The sequence below is a fragment of the Octodon degus genome, unplaced genomic scaffold (assembly GCF_000260255.1).
Source record: "Octodon degus isolate 3935 unplaced genomic scaffold, OctDeg1.0 scaffold00130, whole genome shotgun sequence".
NCBI lineage: Eukaryota > Metazoa > Chordata > Mammalia > Rodentia > Octodontidae > Octodon > Octodon degus.
In genome coordinates, this window is record NW_004524706.1 from 1,281,218 (window position 1) to 1,295,262 (window position 14,045).

A 14,045-nucleotide genomic window follows, 5' to 3' on the forward strand; every position below is an offset into this window, starting at 1 on the left:
GCCCTTTTAAGTAAGAAATGCAGCATTCTTACAGGTTCTCATGGCTGTTGTAAGCTGGCTTAATCAACTCCATTTTGTAACAAGCTTTGTAATTTCCGTTTTATAAAACCTTGATCTCTTTTGTAAACTCTCACCCACGCCTAACTGCAAAATGTGACTGTACAAATAAGAAAGTGTTTCTCAGCATTCTGAAAGAAGGTAAGAAATGTTTAACATTCTACAAAATGAGTTCAACTGTTCTTCTGATTATGGGAACAAGCCTGAAAATGGGTTAAACTGTCATCAGATGTCCTTCCGACTACTGGAACAAAAACAACACCTAAGCCAAATAAGGACATATTCCTGTAGGGTTTGCAGAATATGACCTTGTCTATGGGAGCAAAGAGTTAACCCTCGGTCATGACTAACTCAAAATAAGCTTTGTAAAATCCCCCCTCCTCCCCCTACTCTTGTGGTTGTTCCTTTTAAAAACTGTGTGTCACTCCAGCTAGGTGTGCACTTTTGTCAGTTTTCCGAGGAGAGTGTTGCCACTGAGCTCAGCTAATAAAGTGCTCCAAAATGTCCCTTTGGTTTTGGTGTCTATTGGTTTTGCGATGTGCCACAATGGCATACTGCAAAAGTGGACCTTAAGATAGCCTACCAGGAAATCCCCATGATTTCTGCCACACGGTAAAATGTACCTGGCCACATTTTCTGCTCAGAGAACAAATAAACTAGAAGTCAGTAATAAAAAAATAAAGAAATCACTTGAAAATCCCTAAGGCTTTTTAAAATAACATTCTTCATTGAAAGAGGAGATAGAGTTGTCAACAGTGATCCTGGGCCAAAGCTGCAGCAAGGAGAAAATCCATAGCCTTATTTATCATTAAATAATAAGCAAATATAAATGAAATGAATGTTTATGTCCAAAAAGTTACAAAGAAAATAAATGAACAGGAATAAGAAAAAGAAAGGATAATAAATTCAGGAGAGACAAAAATAGGAAAACAATAACTAGCTTCTAAAGACAAAAATAAAAGAGAAATTTTAGATTTGTTATGTATATATATATATATACACACACACACATATATATATATATATATATATATATGAGAGAAGGTTATAAAATTAAGGCAATGATCTAGTTGTAAAGTATAGAATGTATAATATTGAGTAACATATTTGACATTTGGACAAAATGAATTTCCCAGGCAAATTTAAATTATCAAAATTAGTTTGAAGGGAAAATCTTGAATTTACCAAGTAGGTGGTTTCATGACCTTGGCTTTAAAATCTTAAATAAACAGGGACTACTCAAATTGTTTAAATTAATTGTGATACACATATTCCCATAGCAACAGTATGTATGATGTACCTATTCACACCCACCTTCTCATAAATGGACACATAAACAGAGAAAAAAATTAATCCTATATGTAAAGTGCTAGAAAATTAAATTTAGCCCTAATATAATACAAATATAACTTATATAACAAAAACAACAAAACTTTGCTGATAGATAAAAAGGGAAATTAACTATCCTACTAACCTGTGTTGAAATTGTCTCATTGCTATTTCTTTCTCAATAAAATTAATTAAAAAAATGAAAAATGTAAAAAGGGAAATTTAAAAATAGAGACATCATTTCTGTTTGAAAAAAGTTCATATTGCTAAAGTGACAGTTATCCTCAAGTCATGATATAAATGTGACTCAACGCCAGGCAAGATCTACTCCATTTTTTTTTCCGGTACTGAAAAAAAACTGTAAGATCCACTTATTGGAATAAAAAGGTTAACGTAGTCATGCTGTCTTTGAGACAGATGAACAATGAAAACATTTGAGATGCTAGCTGGTACTCCAAGAGTGTCATGTCTTAGCTTATTAACCCTCACAGCAATGTATGTCCTGGGTAATATTACTATTATTTTTTAATTGATTTTATTGAGAAACAAATAGTGATGAGACAGTTTCAAAACAGGATAGTAGGACAATTAGAATAATTAATACATTGCATATTGTTGGCTTCGTAGTAGTTATTCATAGTACAAGGTGCAGACGTGATATCCTGTCCATACACTATTAGTACAAATCTTACTTCTCATTGAATTAAGAGAAAGTGGCTGTATATCTATCCTATTTTGTATATACAGATCCAAGATGGTCTTTCATTTATATCCCCCTTTTTCATTTAGTTTTGTCAGAGATGGGTATTCCATTGCCATTTAAATATCGTAGACACCTGAATTAAGCAAAATAATCCAACATAGTCCAGTAGTCATAGTGGGTTACCTGTATGACTGTGCAGACCTCAAAAGTCATCTCTGAAATTTCTGGGCTCCAGACCTTGTTCCCTGTTCTAGCTGTGCTTTCTACCACCCTCTTTGTTTTTTTCCCCCATAATTTCATTGAGAAACAAATAGCAATGAGACAGTTTCAAATCAAATTAGTAGGATAGTTTCAATAGTTAACACATTGCATACTGTCTTCCTAGTGGTTATTTGTTGTACAAGATGCAGACATGACATCCTAATCACAAACACTATTAGAACAAATCCCTCTTTTCACTGAATTAAGAGAATGTAGCTGTATATCTATCCTAACCATTTTGAATATACAGATACAAAATGGTCATTCATCTGTATCCCTTTTTTTTTTGTTTAGTTCTGTCATTTAAATATTATAGGTGTGTGACCCCAGCAAAATATTCCAAAATAGTCCAGTAGTCCATAATAGTATTGGGTCTTCCACATGACTGGCAATGTCAGAAGTCATTAACCTGAGTCCCCTACAGCTCAACATAACACCATGGCTTTACTTCTTATACTTCATTTTTATACTTTTCTGCTGGATGGTTAAGACCAAGATAAAGCAGGACCTATGTAACAAGAGTTGTAGCTTTTGGATCTGATAAGGTCAGTCACATCCCCTGGGTAATATTATTAATCTCATATTCAAGTGCAGAAACTAAGTCCCAGTGTTCACATGGCCTGCCCACAGGCACACAGCCTGTACGTGATAATGTTGGCACAATGATCCAGTCAAGTTGGTCCCACAACTCGCGCACTCAATCGTACCTGCTTCCACACCATGGAGGGAGCACATGCCAAGACAGACACTGAGCATAATACGTTAATGTTTATTATAAAGCTGCAGTAAGAAAAATCTATGTCATATGGGTTTCAAATAAGATTTCAACAAACTGAAAAATAGTTGCTAAATACATACAGGAATGTAAGATTTTTGCATATGGTTAAGAGTCTTTTTGAATTTGCAAGGAAAATGTTGTTTAATCAGTACAGTGTATGAGTACAAACGGTTAATCAGGTTTTGAGAAGGTTAGATCCACACCTCTGCATGTGTTACAGAAGTGCTAGAAAGGACTATAAGAAATATGTGCATAATTCTAGAGGTTGGGTAAAATTTTAGCATTAAATCCAAGTTAGAAATTGTAAGGGAAACAGTATTTTAAACTAAAGAAATAGAAAACTTCACAGTAGTTTGAATTAAAGAAATAGAAAACTTCTAGTTTTCAAAAATCACCACAGCAAAAGCTAAACAGTAAGGGATAAATGGAGAGAAAAATATTTGCACGTTCTTACAGGTGAGTATTTCTATGCTTCATATATAAAGAACCATGTAATTCAACAAAAAGCAAAGCCCTTAAAATAGAAGTATCAGTCAAGGAAATTAAGAGGCAACTCACAAAAGGAAAAACAAAGTTTAGGTCAAGAAGATATGGCAAAGTGGACAGTATTATTGAAAAACAGAAACTTAAAATAATAGAGCTGATGAGCAGGAGAAGTAGTCAAGAGGTAGAAGGAAAATCATCAGGAGAGTGGCAAGCAGAGTTACAGGAGCAAGGAAGGGCCCCTGGGAGGAGAGAAGGCCACCTGTGTGAGGGCCTGCTGAGCAGAAGTACCCGCTGGACTGAAGAACACGCCTCATCAGGTTCCAGCAATCAGAGGCTTGTCGGTGGCCTCAGTGAGAATGGTGTCAGAGGCCCGGGTGTTCCAAGGTTAGAATGGGTGGGTGGGAAGTAAGGTCATTCCCAAGTGCGACGCGAGGGGAGGGAAGGCTTGGTGCAGGGTAGAGAATGCCACGGAAGTGTGGAGACTGGGCTGACTCAAGCAATACAGATGGATCACCAAGCACTGTTACAGCTTTGATTGAGATTGGTGGCCATGAACTTACAGCGGTGCCAATTTGCCTGCTCGGGTGATTTTCTCCAGCAATGTTCACCCAAGCAGAAGTTACCAATCAAGATACTTCTTGCTTCACTGTGCATCTGTGGATCAGCTGAGGTAGCTTTGCTGACTCATGCTACCGCAGAGCTGAAGGCAGAGGTTTTACAAAGGGACCCTCACACTTCCTTCACCTCTTTCTGATCAGCTCAGTGTACGGCAATTTCCATCTCAGTTATCTTGATATCATCTCTGGCACTGGAGGTTGGTAGGAGTCATTATTTAACTTTGATGGTTGCAAGGGGATTGTGGGAAATTCTGAAGGTGACATGGGTTGGGGCGAAGCTAGTCATCTCGAAGGGTTCATCCTTGTCAGAAAGATTTGGTCCAACTTGTGTATGAGAATACTGTTGTATGAGAAATATTAAGATGTGATATATACATGTACCAACTCCCGATGACGAATGCATTCTTTATGTATTGCAAATAAATACTTATAAAAATATCCATGTAACAAAAGAGAATACTGAAGATGCCTTCTAGAAATGCACACAAATTCCAAAAAGAATATCAAGGACAAAAGAGAGTACCTGCTATGTATTCCTGGAGTACCTTGTACATACTATTAAATTCATATTTGATATAACCTGGTTCAAAAGCCATTCACTGTACTCAAGTTTTTGCATTTAGTTTTTCTTTCAAATCTTCACCTCTTGGCCTGCTAGGAATTGAATGCTGGTGACCTAAGGCAAATTGGCATGGCATTCAACAGAGCTATATCCCTTTTCTCCTTTCTTTTTTTCTTTTCTCTCTCTCTTAAGAAACATCTTAATATTTCTTAATATTTCTCTCTCTCTCTCTCTCTCTCTCTCTCTCTCTCTCTCTCTCTCTCTCTCCAGTATTAGGGATTGAACTCAGGACTCTGCGCTTGCCAGGCAAGCACTTATTCTACTGGGCTGTCTCCCTGGCCCCTTTCTCCTTTCTGATGACACCCATTTCTGCAGGGACTTCTTGCTTGGTCTGCTCCTTTCTGGTCATTTGGAAGCTTTTCTCTTCTCCCTGACTTTCGCATTTTGGAACAGGAAGGGGTCTCTTTAAGAGTTGTCTTTTCACAGTGCCTGCTTTCATCAGGTTTCTCCATGGGACATGCACTTCTAAATGCTCACCTCCGGGACTGACCCCTTTTGGTTCCAGAGCCCTAGGTGCTAGGGTCTCTGAATTGTCTTCACTTGGCTCAGGGTTCAGTGGAGCCATGAAACACCTGCTGTGTGCCAGCCGCTGTTCTAAGAAGGAGGTTAGTAGCCAAAAGGATGAATAAGCCATCCATTCCTATGAAATTTACTTCTAATAGATGACACAGCACAAGAGTGGGCAAAGGGAAAAGCAGTCATGGAATGTGGGTGGTCAGCTTTCAGTCAGAGAGTGAGACATGGCCTGTTTGAAGAAGCGGCCTCTGAATGATGTTCTGGTGAGGAGGAGCCAGCCACCCTAGGAAGATCACTGCAGGCAGAGAGAACTCTGCAAGTACAAAGGCCCTGGGGTGAGAATGAGCTTGGTGTGTGTGAGAGACAGAGGAAGTCAGAGTAGCAGAAGTACAGCATTGAATGGAGCCAGGAACAGATGAGTTGCAGAGGGTGGCAACGGTCTTTTAGATCATTAGAAGGAAGCTGGATTTTTATCATATTATTTTAAATAAAACGTCCCAGACTGAACTCTTGGTCTTCTTCCTCAATTATGGCTCTAGGTTTTAGGACCTAGAATGTCCTTTAGCATCAACAATTGATTTAGCCATGTGATCGTCCAGCTATGGGTCAGGACCTCTTCTCACTCTACTCCATCTTCTCCTTTACACCATTGCCTTCCAAGCAAATACCAGTACCCCAGACCCTCTGTCACATTCCAGACTCAAAGCAAAACTGCCTGATGTTTCTCTCTCCTGGAGATCCCACCAGCAACTCAAATGTATGCTCAAAATTAAACTATTTTCAGATGCCTCTTTTAGTCCTTTCCTCCATGAATGATGGCACCTAGTTGCCTAAGAGTACATCAACTCCTTCTCCTTCACCTCCACATCCAATCAGCAGCTACTGTTGATTCTATCTTGTCAATATCTCTTGTGCTTGTCACAACCTCTTCACACCTTATTAAGTGGAGCTCTCTTTCCTATCACAATAGGACCCCTGGTCACTCATTTTAAATCTCAGGCAGTTTGAATCCATCCTCAATATTGACTGAATATGGAAGATCAGTTTTATAAATCACAAATTTTTATTCAGTTATCTCCTCATTTAAAGATGCCCTGATGCATAAAGGACAAAGTCCAGACTTCTCGAAGGGGTTCAAGACTTAATAAGCTAAGACCTTTGGTAAGCTTTTCTATCCTCATCTCCTGACCAGTGAACACTCTATTCCAGTTAGATTAAACCACTTGCAGCTCCACAAATGTACAAGGCTGCATGTCTGTATTTATATCCAGGATATTTTATCTTTCTAGAATGTTCTTGCCTCTTATCTATGTGAAAAATGTTCAGTATGATTTCTGTTGAGTGGTATGGGTCCTTCCCACCCTGTATTTATCCTTCCTAGCTATAGTCAGGAGTCTCTATATCAGGCTTCCCCCCACCCCAATGCCTACCTGTTCTAGTCTTGGCTACAGTTCCATCATCTTGAGGGATGAAGAACAAAATTCTGCTGCTAAGCATATTCTAAACCAAATTCTCTTCCACCTCTACCACATTGGCATGATCTACATAATAATACCTATACCAATACCAATACAAATAATGGCTATGACAAAGATAGGAAGCAAGACTTAATAAGGATTTGCTGTACAAATGTCACTGAAGATATAACAAACAAGACACAGTTCTACCTTAATGGAGTTTGCAGTCAAACGAGAACATCATACAACCAATGAAATAGTAATGCTTACTGTAATAGGCTATATGATTGTTCACAGTCACTGCTCCCTCCTCTCCTTGACATACATCCCTTTTCGTGGAACCTTCATTCCTATTGCCCTTGACTTTGGTCTTGCTCTTGCGATTAGCTTTAATTGACAGAATGTGGGCACAGAGGGCATAGCCATTTCCAAGCAGAGGCTTTGGATATGCTTGACTGGTTTGCCTCTGTCTGTTGGAGCTTTCCTTCTGCTTTGAGAACAGCATAGAGGCTATTAAGATCTTGAGGCTACTGATACCACAGCAGAAGTTGACCGATGCACATGTGGAAAGGAACATGAAGACAATACAAGGGAAGGACTGCTTTCTGGATAAGGTGGCTAGAGAAGGCATCTCTAGGAAGGTGACAGTTAAGGCATGATGAGGTGGAGCAAGCCCTATGAGGACTGTTCCAACCTAGTGAACTGCCAGTGCAAAGGTGCTGAGGTAGGGAGATAGGAAAGGGTCAGTTATGTACAGCCTCACAGACCTTCTGCTCAGGGATCTCCCATGCAATCTAAGTCACTCAGCTGAGGCCCAGGCCTTCACTTGGTATGAAGCCTGTAGGGCCATGGTGAGGGTGACCACACACATAATGGATACTTGAGAGAGAATGAAAGGCAGTACAAATAACAATTACCTAGAACAAAAGGTGTAAGCCAGGATTTCACTAAGCAAACAGGGATGTAAGGGCACCGTACTTATGGTCCTGTTGTTCCCTGCCCACAAAGTGTTTTTATTCTGTGGAAGTAGCTTCTGCTTCAAATTCGTCCTTCACCACCAACTCCCCTCTGGTACTGGGATCTTCTGCTGAATCTCACAGGTGAGGATCTGACCATTGTTAAGTTCTCTTCTCCTGTGGGCGTTCCCTGTGCCTGCTAGAGCTAGGCTATGTTCTTGATGTAGATCACCTATCTACTCAGTGGCATGGTCTCTGGGCATCATTTGCTGCCTGGAATTATCCTGCAGCCATGATGCTTCTTGTCACACCTCGGGAATGACACCCATTAATCGTTCCTGGTGCTTGCCCTCCTCTCGTCCCTCTCCCTGGCCAGGGCCTGAGCTGGGATACACATGTGCTCCTCGGTTGCTGGCTGAGGGTCTTACATCATTCACTCAATTCTGATACCTTATGAAACAAAGTGCCAAGTGAGCTCTAGGCTCCCGGGAGACAGCTAAATCCACACTCTAAAGGCTTAGCATTTACCTTGAACATAGACCACAAATTCTTAGGAAAACACATGCAGCCAAACCAAGCCACCAACCTAAATAAAGGTGGAACAAATGGGAAGAACATTGGGTTTGCATGTTGTGTTTCACTTCCATCACCATACAGTGATGGGGGAGAAACAAGCATTTTACCTCACGGAGTCTTATCCTACATGGAAGAAGAGCAGAGGAATAACTTCTAAACTATAGCTTTGATGTGAAGACTCAAAGTGATGAAGCTGGGAAGGCAGGGAGAGCAGCATCGTGTCTGGGGCCCAGAAGCTTGCCTTCAGCTTTTACTGACTCTGAAACAAGAGGGCCTGGCCCAGCTGTGCTGTTGGTGGTGTCTCCGCTCATGCTGCTTCCCAGTGCACCTCTTGGTCTCAACCCGTCAACCAACTCAAGCAGCTGAAGAGGTGTTTCCCACCCCTCACACTGCAGCTTCGGCCAAGCAAGACCCTAGCCCAAACAATTCTCTCTCTGCTCCTCCATTCCTCTTCTTCTCAATAAATGAACAGGGGACAATGAACTTGCTGCCTTTTGTGGGTAGGAGGGCCACTCTGTTGGCAGCCAGGGGGCCCTTGGTGCTAAATGGCTCTGTACTTGAGGCATAGGTGTTCTGTTGGTCTTGCCTTTCACTGTAGGATTCCGAGGGCTGTGACTCTTTAGGGAAAAGATGGGTGCCCTGAGGACTCACTCCTTCCACAACCTTAGAAAAAGGCCTCTTACTTTTGTGAAGTTAGACAGCTGCTCGTGCCTAACCCCTAGGACCCTTGAGTGACTCTCAGAGTTCTATCTTTAACACAGGAGCTGATCTTAGCAGGCCAGTGGGTCTCACTGGGGTAGCTTCAGCTGTCTTATTACCTGGGCCAGGAAGACACCACGATGACTGACATCTTAGTGTGACCTCAGCAAGGTCATAAGGAAGTTTGTGTGGATTCCCTGCAGGGGACCCACTGTAATCCAGAGCCCAAGTTTTCCATCACCACAGAGGAATCCAAGAAAGGGTGAAGACTACATTGCCCATAGTCTGGAGGTACTCCTAGGACTGCAGGCCCAGCCACTGGTTCTCTGAGGCTCTCAGCACCTATCCAATTTCCTGACCACTGAGTTCATCAGAGTCCACTGTGTCTACCAGGGCTGCCTCATCAGACTGTCTTTCCTCAGATGCAGAACATGCTATGGTCCAGCCATGCTTCAAAGTGCCACCCCCTGAAGACTGTAAGAGAATAGAAGTTGCCGCTCAGCAAGGTCATAAGGAAGTTTGTGTGGATTCCCTGCAGGGGACCCACTGTAGTCCAGAGCCATGCAGTTATCCTCAGATAGCAACCTTCAGGGCCTCGGGGAGCCTTGTCTGAATTAACAAGGAAGCCTGTGGGTAGCATTCCCATTCTGCAACCCACAGCTGAACCCCAGAAGATTGCTTTGGTATATAATGACTGGAGGCAGGGCCTTAGAAAAGGTAACCTAAGATCCTCTTAGAAAGCCAGGTCTTAGGAAAGCTCAGCAGTGAGCCCTGAGAGCCACGGAACTGAGGCCACCCACTACATGCAGAGCAGAGTGATGCATGGATGTCCGAGTGAAACCACAGATTTGCCAAGAGACTCCAAGAATAGGGCAGGGATGCCGCAGCGCATCACACTTGTGCTCAGAAGCCAGCAGCTGTGGGGGCAGACCCTGGTAGCTGAGGTTCTGTATCTGCCTCCACAGCTCAGTAGTCCAGCATGGCAGAGCACAAGGAGAAGATGCACATGGGGTGTGGAACATTAGCAGAGGAAAAAGAATCTGTTGGCTTGATCTAGAAGGCTGGAAGGCAGAAATAGAGTGAGGACAGAGATATCCTAACCCCACAAGCAGAGACCACCATCACAGTTAGATTCCTATAGCTTGGTAAGGCTTCCTAGTTGCCATTCTGTCCAGTAGCTGTGGCCCTAACACTCCTTAGCCCAGGACTCTGACCTGGAGAAAAATGGTCTCTGGACAGAGTGTGGATTGAGCTGTGTTTGCAGTTTGGCTCAGGACAGGTTCCTGGGTCACAGTGGATTGAAATGTTGTCTGTATTGCAATCCTCCAAGAAATCTTCTGAGAAGCTGCCAACTGAAATAAAACTTTCCTCCTTTCTTATAGCACTTTGTAACACATCTATTATTGTAGTAATTCAATGACCGTTTGGTCATAAAAATGTATGCTTATGTAACTCACTAGACTCTTTGAGCTCTTAGAGGGCCAGACCATGTGACTTATCTATAATATTCTCTGGGTGCTGCGCAAGATGCCCAGCCCATGGAAGCCCTTCTTTTGGTACATTTAAATTAAGTAAAAAACAGGCAATCACAGGATCAAGATGTAAAATGTCAAAGTATTGACCCAACATTTCATTCCTTCCTAAGATATCAGTCTGGAGGCTGATATTCCATGAATTCCAGGGGATCATGACATCAGAAGTACCAAATTATGGCAGCTTCAGCCTGGCCAGCATTATAGTAACAGATCCCTTCATGCACTGTAGCTTGGGTCACATGGGCTGGCTTCTTTGTCAAGGAGACAAATCCCTCAGGATGACACCAAAGCATCTGGTAACCCTCCAAGCATCTGGCACACAGTAGGTGTTACACACTAGTGGTTTAGAAATCTGGTCCAACATCTGGATTACCCAGAGAGGTTTTAGAACTATAATTCCTGGGTCCTATCTTGGGTTTGCTGAATTGGAATTTCTGGAAGTAAGCTGGGAATTCTGCATCTTAAAATGCCTTTGAGTAAGTCTAAAGACTAGTTAAGTTTGAGTTCAATTTAGACTGGGCAGGGGCACCAAAGACAAGGAGTATCTGCTTATTTAAACATAAAAGTAGCAAGTGATACATGGTGGTCATACTGGCCTGACAGGAAAAATGATAATTCTGCTTGCTTGGATGTGCTGACAGGAAATGTTGGAGGCGGGGGACGTCTCCACTGTGAGCCATCCTTCTGCCCAATCTTTGCCTGACCTGCGCATTGCCAGGAAGGGTGAACACTTGTATTCCTTGGGCCCAGTTCTTACAGCCAGATCTGGAGCCATGCCTACCTGGATGATGGTATGTTGGGTTATTCTGGCTACACAGCCAGGGGGGTGAGGTGTGAGGGTAGATTCAAAGGCTCAGTGTCTGGTGGGCTTGAGATGAGTCAGCATACTCCTAGGCTGTCTGAGTTTAGGACTCCTGACACCCCCACTGCCACCCCTTCTTTAACATGCATGGGCTACCAAGTTGCTTGGATTCTCTCATCCCTGCTGGGATTAAAGCCCTTTCCTAAATGGTGGCCTGTTGCTGGGCAATATGTAGTCTGCAGGGGAGACCCCATTCCCTTGGGTAAGGACCTGACTCAAAGCCCACCCCACATCAGTTATCTGCTTATATAAACATGAAGCTAACTGGTGATGAAGGAAACACAGATGGCCTGGTGCAACAAGGGTTGCCTACCTCTTTGGACAACCTACTAGGCAACTCTGGTAGCCCTCTTGTGAGCCATCCTTCCACCCAGGCTCAGGCCTCCTTTAACTCTGTGTGCCTTGTAGGTTACCCTAGGGTACCAGGAAGCTTTTCAGCTATGACCTCTTTGCCCACACTCCCATGCAGAAACAGATAGACCGCCCCACCTCCTCCGCTACTATGACTGTTTGCCAAGGCAAAGACCCTTCAGGCAAATGAGAGCCATTCTGAGGGGTAGGCTGCATCACCAGCAGCAGAATGAGGCTACAGGTTCTTAATGACCAGGTTCTTAACAGTAATAGAAAGAGGGGTCAGTAGAACTCCCCAAATTCCCTATTTATTTCCTATAGTTCCTTATGGTCAGTGAGAACTTGTAGGAATCTTGTAGAAACGAGAAGACTGTACGACAAGCTGAGGAAATGTACACAGTCTTATCATGGCCCCTGCCCCAATCATCAAAATTCCCAGGAATATCACCCTCTATACCAGTGGCAGGGAACCTGGGGCACCTGGGCTATTGTGTTTTTTGTTTAAGACGAAAGATACTGTAGAGTCGGTTTTTTTTTTTCTAAACTAAAATATCAGCATTCAGGTTTAATCACAGTGTGGGTGGTTGGTGATAAATAAATGGGCTTGGGGTTAAAGTTTGGCACTCAGGTCTCTGAAAGGTTCCTTGTCACTGCCCTATCCCAAGGGTGATGCTTTTAGACCTCGCCTGGTCACAACTCTGACTCAGAACATTTGAAAACAGCAATTTGTGAGGACTGTACCTATTGTGATCAGATTTTCTGGGCCAAAGCAAAGGATGTTTGAAATTGCACTCGTCCCGGAAAATCTGGACTAATACATTTTCAGGGAATACCAGAGTTCAGCCATGGAAGGAGGGAAAACAGGGGTGCGCTTCATCTGCACATGGGGCACGGAGGTCGAGGCAGGAAGGGAAGTGAAAAAAAGCACCTGCTTATTTAAGAAGAAAGGTAGCCAGCCATGTATGTGACCTATATGAGGAGAATCACAGAGCTGTTAAATTTAGCAGAATAAAAGTAGAGGAACCAAAGGAGAGACGTGCCACATAACTGACTGGGAAGGCTGTGTATTATAAAATGTCTATTTTCTTCAAGTTAATTTATAGTTTAACAGGAGTGCACACACACAGTCCCAATAGGATTTATTTTTACTCTGAGAAAATGATTCTAAAATTAATCTTGAACAACAAACAGATGAAAATAACAATGAATATTCTGAAAGAGAAAATAATTAAGGGAGGGAGGAGTTCTTTCTAGCTCTGCTAGATATTAGGATATCTTATAAAACAACAATTAAAATTATTCAATACCGGGGCCAAGATCAACAGAGCAACAGTACAAGGTGGCGACTCAAGAAATTGACTTAACTACATTTGAGGATTCAGTATGTGATAAAACAATCTATTTCCCTCAAATCACAAGGGAAGTGAATTCATAAATTATGTTGGAAAACTGCCTAACAGTTTGGACAATATTACACATTCATCCAAATAAACTGCAGATGTATTAACAAATGAGAGTTTTAAAAAATCAAATTACTGACACAATACCTAAAAATAGAATGAACTGTTCCTCAGAACCATGGCAGAATGATAAAACTTTGTCAGCTTTCAAAAGAAGTCACAAATATTGAGAGATTTGTCTACATGCAAAAGCAGAAACAACATTATAATGCAAAGTAGCAGCGCATACATGTACAAAGGAAAACAAGGTTGGGAAAATATGTATATCAAAGACCACATAGAATTCCTATCCACACGCTAGAAAGACTGGCTTCAGGTTGGAAAGGAAATGCCATACTTAACCACACAGGGATCAAGAAATGCACAGATTCACGTTCCTGTTAGAGGGGCTGGGCCCAGGCTGGCTGCACGTGAGCTAGGAGTAGTCCCCACTCGTCCGGTGGTGGGAAATCCTGGAGCACTCTTGGCACCTCTTGCACACTTCTCTCCCCAACAGGACATTCTCTGGTCTGTGACCACTCAGCCTATCCTTCCATGGACCCCATCAGCCTTTCTCACTCACATCCATGTGTCAGCCCCTCTAGGAATACCTGCAAACCCAGGTACCCAGACTGGTAGTGCATGCACACATATGTACAAGAGTGAATGCACACATGCACCAATGTGTCCATCACAGATCACCTCCCTTCTGCAGAGCCCCACAGCCCGTCTTCTCTCAGAACCCACTAGTACCACTGGCAGGTCTTATTTTTCAACCAGGCTCCAATGCCATCTCCCATG

General features: G+C 42.5%; 1 protein-coding gene across 1 annotated transcript in view; it reads right to left on the reverse strand.

Annotated features, from left to right (window-relative positions):
- Positions 1-14,045, reverse strand: part of Csmd2 (CUB and Sushi multiple domains 2) — a 607,037-nt gene that overhangs the window by 219,250 nt on the left and 373,742 nt on the right. The gene's annotated exons all lie outside the window — the stretch shown is intronic.